A 9,471-nucleotide genomic window follows, 5' to 3' on the forward strand; every position below is an offset into this window, starting at 1 on the left:
TCAAGGACCTCCTGCTTCCCCTAGCGACCCCTTTTCTTTTTCTTGGGGAGGTGGGGGGCCGAGGCCCCGTGGGCCTCGTCCCTCCGCTTCCCCTTGGCGTCGTCGTTGGGGAAGATGGCTCCGATAGCCTCTTCGCCTGAAGCAAAGTTGGTGGCGATATCGAGGAGCGTGGCCACCGAGGTTGGCACATTTCGGCCTAATTCTCGGACCAGGTCTCGGCATGAGGTGTTGGAGAGGAATGTCTGGACAATTTTTGAGTCACCGACGCAGGGCAACTCGGTGCATTGTTTGGAGAAGCGTCGGATGAAGTCTTGGAGAGACTCGTCCAGCTTCTGGCAACAACTCTTGAGGTCACAGGAGTTCCCAGGATGCACGTATGTGCCCTGGAAATTCCCGACAAGACCTTCACCAGTCGCGCTAGTTGTGGACCTGAGAGGGAGGGAGATGTTCAAGCCAGGCTCGCACCGAGTCTGACAGGAACAAGGGGAGGTTGCGAATGATGAGCAGGTCATCGTCCACGCCACCTAGCTGACAAGCCAGGCAGTAATCGGCCAGCCACAGCTCGAGGTTGGTCTCGCCGCTGTACTTTGCGAGGTTGGTCGGTTTCCGAAATCGGGCCAGGAAGTGAGCGCCATGGATGGCCTTGCTGAAGACTCGAGGGCCCGGTGGCCCAGGAGAAGGACTGCGGTCCTCCTCACTGTCGTAGCGACCGCCTTGGTGTGGGTGGTAGCCTCGGGTGGGTCCATCGTTGTCGTGGCGTCATCGCCTACTGACCACATCGTGGTCGCCTTGCGCCTCGCGTCAGTCGCCGAGGCGGTCGTGCACCGAGGGGGCCCTGGGTGTGAGGAGTACCATATCGTACTCACATCCTAGAGACATGAACTCTAGGCTCTCGAACCAGATCACCGTGCCGAGACGCAGTGGTCGCACGGGGTCTGTCATCTGGAACTTGTTGGGATGACGAAGCTGACACGCAGTATAGGCCCCTACCTGGCGCGCCAACTGTCGGTGTTTTGGACTAGCGGGCCCTCAACCGGCTAGTGAAAGTGTACTGCATGCCCCTAATCCCGGATGGTGATGCAAAGAGACACAAGGTTTATACTGGTTCAGGCAATAGGTGCCCTACGTCCAGTCTGAGAGAGCGATCTTGTATTCCTTGCACCGAGGTGCTTGTAGTAGGGGTTTACAAGCTGGGCGAGAGAGGGAGCTAGTCCCAGGTCTCTACGTGGAGCGGCGTGGGTTGCTTGAGATGTTGATCTCTTGCAGCGAGGAGTGTGAGTTATAGAGCGTTGTGCGTTGCTTGCACCTGTGAGTGTGTTTGTGTGTGTTCGTCTGGGCGATGTTTCCGTCTATGCGTGTCTTTGTGTTTCGTGAGTTCGTCCCTATAAGCGGCCCCGGTCACTCTCTTTTATAGTTGAAGGAAGGCATAGGGGCGTTACATGGGGTTGCTATGTGGCGTTGTGTGAACAGAGGCGGCATGTCCGAGCCCTGTAGCTTATCACTGTGGCGGCATGGTCGGTGGAGCGGCCTTGTCCTTGGTGCATTGGAGCGACGTGCCGGTCACGCCTGATCCTGTGCAACGTGGGAGCTCTTGCGACTTGGCGCAGGGTATGGTGCGTACTGCAGGCGACGTGCCGGTCGCTGTATGTTGACAATGTAGAGAGCCGAGGCCCAGTCGGTGCCGAGGCCGAACCATTGTGGGGGGCTCGGCGGGCGCAAGTCCCGAGGCTACAGGGACCCCAAAGCGGATAGCCGAGGCTCGGAGGGAGCAGTTGGTCTTTGTATGTTGATTCCGAGGCTACAGGGACTCGAACATGACTCTCCACGCCGCGCTGTCCTTGGAGCAGGTGGGGTTAGGCAGCACAGTGCCGCATAGGTGTCAGTCGTGGGCACAGTGCCGAGCACAGCGGCCGGTAACCCCTACCCCGTCCTGTCCCGGGTGGCATGGCGTTGATGCGACTCCCATCTCGTCAGTCACTCCACTGTGTCGAGCCGTCGTTCAGCTCACGTCGCGGGAGTGGTTGGTCGCGTTAGTTGGACGTGACATCCCGATCGAGGCGGCGGTGACGGGGTAGCTACCGAGCCTGCCTCGAGCGAGGCGGAGAATCGGTACCTCATCTGAGGCCTTACGTGCGGGGTCTCGAGCGAGGCGGAGAATCGGTACCTCGTCTGAGGCCTTACGTGCGGGGTCTCGAGCGAGGCGGAGAATCGGTACCTCGTCCGAGGCCTTACAGGCGGGGCCTCAAGCGAGGTGGAGAATCGATACCTTGTCCGAGGCCTTACAGTTTCATTTTGGGCCGAGCCCGCTTCGGGTGAGCCCAGATATTGTTCAAGGTGGGCCGGGCGGTCCAACCGAGCCTTGGATAAGGTGGGGGTTTGCCGGTAGTTGTCCCTTGGCTTCGATTTTTACAGGGTTTAAGCGATTTTTTCGGTTTTTGTTTAGGGGACCCTTTTTTATGGTACCCGACACACCTGAAACACTTGAAATGTACACTTGTAACATTTGTTTTTCACCCTTCTTCCGTACGACGCAGCGTAGAGCAGGGGACGGAGGTGCCATGGGGGATGGCGGCGGCGGTGCGCTAGAGTTGGGTGCGGCGTGGGATGGAGGCGCCGCGGGGGATGGTGGTTGCGGCGCGGTCCTCCTCATCCACGTCGTCGCCGTTGCTCAAGCCTCCGTCGGCATCGGTGTCCGAGCCCGAGAGCTCATCGGCCTCGTCATCCGACCCAGAGAGCTCCACGGCGTCGGAGTCAGAGGGGACGTCGAGGTCGGAGTCCTCCTGTAGTGTACCTGCTGCTGCTCCATATCGGAATGGTCGAAGGACTCGAGAAGCTTCGGCTTTTTTTGCATGAGGCGCAAGGCGCGGGGCGAGCGGGTTGGTCCGTCCGGAAGGACATCATTATCGCTTGAACAAACAATTACACTCAAACAAGCATTATTAAATGTTCCTGCAAGTTAGACTTGTGTCTAGATCTGTGTTGCGAATTTGTCACGATATTCTTCCCTACGTTTGGAGCTCGGCACATAAGCAAATCCTGTTGGGACACTGTTGCTTCATGTCAAAAGTCGACCCGTCCACTGGGCGACACATCTTGCAGAGTATTCCCGGTTTCCCATCAATTCCAGAAAGCTCATTAACAACTGCTGACTAGTAGTAAACTCAGGGCACTGGCGCGGCGCACACGATCTCCCACATCTTTGGCTCTGCTTGGTTTCACTGATAACCATCGCATACGGCGACTCGGAACTTCTGTGTTCTCCTGTGGGCTGTGGTGGTTGTCGCGCCGTCCTCGGCACAGCAGCAGGCCGGCAGACGAGATCAGTGCGGTGGCCGGTGGGCTCCGAACGACGCGGCCCGGGCCTCTATGGTGCCCATGTTTGCACGGTGGAATCGTTGTGGGGCGTGCGTGAGCCGTGCAGGCACAGGCAGCCACCGCACCGCCCACCGGTGGCGCAACCGCACGCCGGCCGCGGACTCGACGCGATCATCAGTATACATACACCTAGGATTCCGGTTAATCTGTTTGCGCGCCAGCGCGGCAGAGCCACCAAATACGGAGCCTGGGCGCGGTGTGCGCTAGCTACAGAGCATGATCTGTGCCTGTGCATGCAAGCGTTGCGTGCCTGGTGCATGCATGATGGTTGTACATCCTTGTTCGGTTGTTCCGATTCTGTACTTCCCTTTCCTTCCCTTGCACGAGCGCATAACTTCTTTAACTGATTCTGTACTTCCCAAGTTCCGTGATTCTTGTTGGCCTTCTCGATGTTGTTGTTCCCGTTAACAGAAGACTACGGTGCCAGTGCCACGTCGTCCGGCGATGAGCACTCGGGGAAGCAGGGCGACGGCCTCACCGTCATGCTGAGTTTTGCCAGCGCTCGCATGCACTTCGGCGCTGTCGGGTTCGGCTTACTCCTCTGCTTTATGGGAGTCCTCGTCGGCCTCAGCCTCGTCGCCGCCGGCGTCCGCATGGCCGACGCCCGACGGTCTTGCGCCCATCGTTGCGGTGGTGTCCGGAGGCGCACGAGCTCTCGCAGCGTTCGTGCACCGCAACACCGCCACTGTGGGGCTCGTCATGGCTTCCTGTGCCGTCACGGCGGTCTCCGGCGAGGCAGATCATCCCATGCTCTGCTTCTGCATGTTGGCTGTGCTCCTGCTCGGAGTCTCCCTGATCAACATCGGAGCTAGTGGTGAATAATGAATCCAGTTCTTGCCTTCTTCGATGTATTGAGGATCGACAGTGTTAGCAGCCTCCCTGATGCTACTCCTGCGCCCAGCACTGAAGACGGCCCAGCCCAGGCGCCTCGGCCCAAGAGGCAAGCTCGCCCCAGCTCCAAGGTGTTCAGGCCCAAGTGGCACTCCTAGGCTAGTATATGTATCATAGAGGAGTGGAGGAGAAGGGTTACCAAAACGGGGGAATTTCCTGTGTGTCATTAAAAAAGATCGCAATGCTATGTGTGCCTCTGAAAAAATTCAGCGGTCTTCAGCGCCACTGCTCCAACTTTTTTGTGCCCTCCATGCCACTGCCGTTAGTTTGGGCTCTAACGCAGTTAAACTGCAGGTGTGAAAAGTCTAAAATACCCTTATGTCTAAATATGTCATTAATTTTTTTGAGCATCTTAACGACTTCAAATGAAAAAACTCAAAACTAGAAAGTTGTAGATCTCATCGAGATCTATAATTTTCATATAAAAATTATTTTCATTTAATTCCTCAAAAAAAGATATGATTTTTCTAAGATATATTAATCATATCAAATCATATTTTTTTGCGGAATTAAATAAAGATAATTTTTATATGAAAATTATAGATCTCGACGAGATCTACAACTTTCTAGTTTTGAGTTTTTTCTTTTGAAATCGTTAAGATGCTAAAAAATTAATGACATATTTAGACATAAGGGTATTTTCGACTTTTCACACCTGCAGTTTGACGGCGTTAGAGCCCAAACTGACGGCAGTGGCAGGGAGGGCACAAAAAAGTTAGAGCAGTAGTGCTGAAGACCGCTGAACTTTTTCAGAGACACACAGGGCATTGCGATGTTTTTTAATGGCACACAAGGAATTCACCCTACCAAAATTGTAATCGCTAAACTCTACTGCATACTTTTAATCATTCATAGTGAACTTTTTTTTTTGAGAGCGTGCGTGGCACCAGCGGCGGATCTAGAAAATATTTCAGGGGGGCTGAACAACACTGCTGCTCGATCTTAAGTCTCAGTCCCCCTACACTATAGAACTTTGTCTAAAAATTCATGTAGGCTCCACAGGGGTTCCACTGTTTTGGTATGGGTAGGGGGGCTTGAGGCCCCCCCCCCCCTCGCCCCACCGTTGGACCCGCCCCTGCGTGGCATGTATTTCATTAAAAAGGAGTTGGAAATAGATTACACGCCCAAAGTCACTTCATGGCGAGATGCCATTGATGACTTAAACACAAACACGAGGCACCGCTAGACGGTGGATTGTACCAAGATGTAACTAAGAAATACACCGGTTTTGCGACGTGGGAAGAAGCGGTGCACCGGCGCTACCGGTCTGCAGTAGCGACCACCGGCGACAGGCTGGAGTAACCAGCGGCAATGTTCTTGAGATATTGTCGAACGTTCTCCGGTTACGTTCCTTCCAAATATTCCAAGATGTGATCAACACCGCGGAGTCGAAGCAACGTCTAGCTGCCCTGGGCACCAGTTTTCTGGCTGTCAACCACCAATCCACCAAGGTAACATCACCCTGAGGCGCCAAGGTTTGCATACCGGCCAACTAGAGGCAACGGTACCAAGTCTCCCTTGCGTAGACACACGATGCCAGGAGGTGGTCAGTGGTCTCCAAAACTTGATCACACAGGACGCAGGTGCCATGTTGCTGCAGTCCATGTCTCCATCGCCGCTTGGCTGTCCAAAGTCGACCATGGGGGGCAATCCAGAGGAAGAACTTAACCTTCGGTGGAACCTTGACCTTCCACAGCTGCTTGGCACCGATCATTGTGGACATGCCAATGAAGAATGAACGGTAAGCCGAGGAAGCTGAGTACTTGCCGTCCGCCGTCCATCGCCATATGAACCTATCCGGCACAGCTGGCTGCAACTGCACATTTTCAAGCTTCTCCCAGAGCGTGACGTAGTCACAGAGAACTGGAGCAGTGGGCGCCCCCACGATGTCACGGACCCAGGTTCGCTGTAGCAATGCATCCTTCACCGAACGTCCACGCCGACGTCGGTCAATAGCATTGTAGAGGCTTGGCGCAAAGGAGCAGATCGGGCCGTCCGGCAGCCAAGCGTCGGTCCAGAACCTGGCTGATTCCCCGTCCCCCAAGCGGACCGTGACCGAAGCCCGGAACATTGCGTCTACAACACGTTCAGTCTTCGCTGGAAGAAGTGCCCAGGCCGATGAAGTTTCCGTTCGGCGCAACCACTCCCATCTCAATCTGAGCGCAAAGCCGAGGGTCTTCAGATCAGTAATACCCAGGCCACCGTAGTCCTTGGGGGCGCAGACAATTGGCCATGCGATCTTGCATTTGCCACCCGAAGTTGACTCAGTGCCGCTCCAAAGGAAAGCACGGCGTCGTTTGTCGATCTGCTCGATCGCCCAGGCGGATAGACAGCAGGTGATGGAGATGTGTATAGTTGACCAAACGGGCCGCACAGCACGGCACTAGCACGGGCACGCCCAGGCACGGCCGGATCAGGCATGGCACTACACGGCACGGTAGATTAGCCGTGCCGTGCCTGTTAGTGCCGCCGTGCCGATGTGCTGGCCTAGGCACAGCACTATCAGGTCTTAGCCGTGTCGTGCCGTATCACTGGCCGCCGTGCCCGTGCCGACACTGGCCCTATAAGTGATCAACACTTTAAACTGATCAGAATCACAAAGTCTGAATGTTCAGAATCACAAACTGATCAGAATCAAAGAGTCACACAAACTGATCAGAATCAAAGAACTTATCAAAGAGTCTAAGTCACATAAAGTTACTTGTTTAGAGAGCTTATCAAAGACTCAAAGTCACATAGTCATGCAAACACAGCAGAGAACAAAATAACATTTTATTGGGAGCTTTAGTGCACGGATCCGGCCGTGTCACTGGGCACGGATCCGACGAGCACAGACGACGAGGGACGGATCCGACGAGGAAACCGACGGATCCAGAGAGGAAACCGATAGATCCGGCGAGGTCGACAATGGATCCGGTATCAAAGGCCACCGGAGAGCGAGAAGAAGAGAGAAAGTCAAAGGCGAGAGACGAGAGCGAGTCGCCGACGCGGCGACGCCGACTCGCCGAGAGAGGAGAGCAAATGAATTAGGGCACCGCCGTGACGGAGCGAGATGCGGCCGGCCCGCCGGGACGGGTTTTATACCCCCTATTCCAACGGCCGGATCCAACGGTCCGATGGGAGCGAGACCGGAGATCCGACGGATCCGATGAGGTCGACGATGGATCCGGTGAGGACGAAGAGAGATCAAGGGTTAAGGTTAGGAATTGAGCAAGGGTTAGGGTTAGGGATTGTGCCAGTGCCTGATGAGGACATGACACCCATGTATATGACCATGTTTAGCACATGGTATGGAGGGGTAGGAGGCCAGCAAGGGTGTCCAAGTCAAGAAGGAGGTCCTAGGCTAATTTGGTTCGAGTCCCCGAGATGGAGGTCCAAAGCAACTCAAGTTCGAGTCTGTCTCGGTCTCTAGGACTAGTCTGCCTTAAACTGGTCACCCAGGACGCATCCGGACTTCGTTTTCGACGATCCACATATGGTTGAAAAGCTAATTTGATAAGAAAGCTAATCCAAGTGGTCTCACGTCAAAAGACCTTCAGAATCAACGGGGATCGTCAAAACAAGTCGGCGTCCATAATTTAACAGGGTGCTACGACACTGTCTTTTGGTTCGTTGGACCGTGTATCGTGTTTGGGCTCATGAGGGGGCGCGTCCAGGGGGGTGACGCCCAAGACTCTATAAATAGCAGCCGTCGTCTCCTTAGGGTTTGTGTTTTGTTTAGTTCTTGATTTCCTCGTGAAACAGACGTCGTTTTGCTGCAACTGTCGCCGCTAAGGCCGCTTGCTGTGAACCAGGCCCCAGTTCTTGATCTTGTTCGCCTGTGGCGATTAGTCCTTTCGAATAAAGACTTGAACTATTTCTCATTATCATAAGCCTCATATTTATTTGCAATTTCAGATTGCGTTTATCTCGTTCTTGCTTGTGTTCTCGATTCGTTTGCAGGAAAGTCTTCTCGGCGAGGTCAATCGCGTTCGCGTGGTTGATAACCAACGGAGCAGTGGTGTAACGGTTGCGGGGGTCCGAATCAGTCTTGATTTGAAGCCTAGATCGTGAACGTCGAGTCTCCACCAATCGACGCTATCATACCTTTTGGAAGATCGGGCCTAGTCTACATCAAGTATCAGAGACCTTGTTGCCCGTTAGGTATAACTTTGTATTTCCCTTTAGATTATTACTGTTTTTGTATTACCTATAGTCCACAAAAAGCAAAAAAAAATATACACCGCCACATATTTCCTGTCCTATAGCCTCATTTGTTCCGTGCAATTTCGTCACTGTTTCGCGCTGTTGAGTTTGTGCCCTAGGTCAAGTTCTGGTTGCTGATTTTAGATCGTTTTTTAGTCCAATTTGTATTTTTCCTTTTGTTTTTCATCATAATCCATGAACACCTTCAAGTCTTGCTGTGATTCCTTTGTATTCGTCAAACTCTAGTCCATGCCATCTTATTTGTTACACTTATTTTCACTGTTTTCATCAAATTCTTGCTGCCGTGACCAATTTTGAGCAAATTGTTCTCGTTTTATCCTCTAATTCGGAGTGCGTTCGTAAAACTGGTCTAGTTTTCGCATACGAACTCGGATTTCGACGTTCCATATATCAAAAACGATCAGAAAAAAAATTTGGATCCATCCATCACCGGCTTTGACGGGGTCGGATATTTTTATTTTGGTCAAAAAGTAGTCACAAGATCCTCTTTTCGTGGTCACAAGGTTTTTGTCGATTTCGAGCACGTCTTCTGAAAAATTCCACAGGCCACGCCTTTCACTTGTTTAAGCTCATATTTTCTATGGTTACTTCTTTTATGCTCCTAAGTGAAGAAAAAATATCAAAAAAAGAAAAAGAAAAGGTCGAAATTTCTCAAAAAAAACAACGACAGCCCAAAAAATAGAAAAAAGAGAGGGGCAAAAGAGGAACAATATCTAGAGAAGCACATAGAGAGCGTCATTTGAGCTGTGTTTGCGTGTGCTGATTTCTACCTTGTTCCTAATCATATTCTTGTTGTTCACATCACTTGATACATCTGGTACTTAGAACTGAGTAGGTCAACAACTAAGACAAGTACTTGTAATACTTATTCAGCTTTGCTATTCAGTTGCGAATATTGTTTTTTCTTGCTACTATATTGTGCCTGTCCAAGCTTCACTTTCTTCTAACCAAGTACACATGAAGTGCAAATGAAGTGCACGAAACCTCCTCGCGTTGTTT

Source organism: Miscanthus floridulus, chromosome 8 (genome assembly GCF_019320115.1).
Source record: "Miscanthus floridulus cultivar M001 chromosome 8, ASM1932011v1, whole genome shotgun sequence".
NCBI classification, from domain to species: domain Eukaryota; kingdom Viridiplantae; phylum Streptophyta; class Magnoliopsida; order Poales; family Poaceae; genus Miscanthus; species Miscanthus floridulus.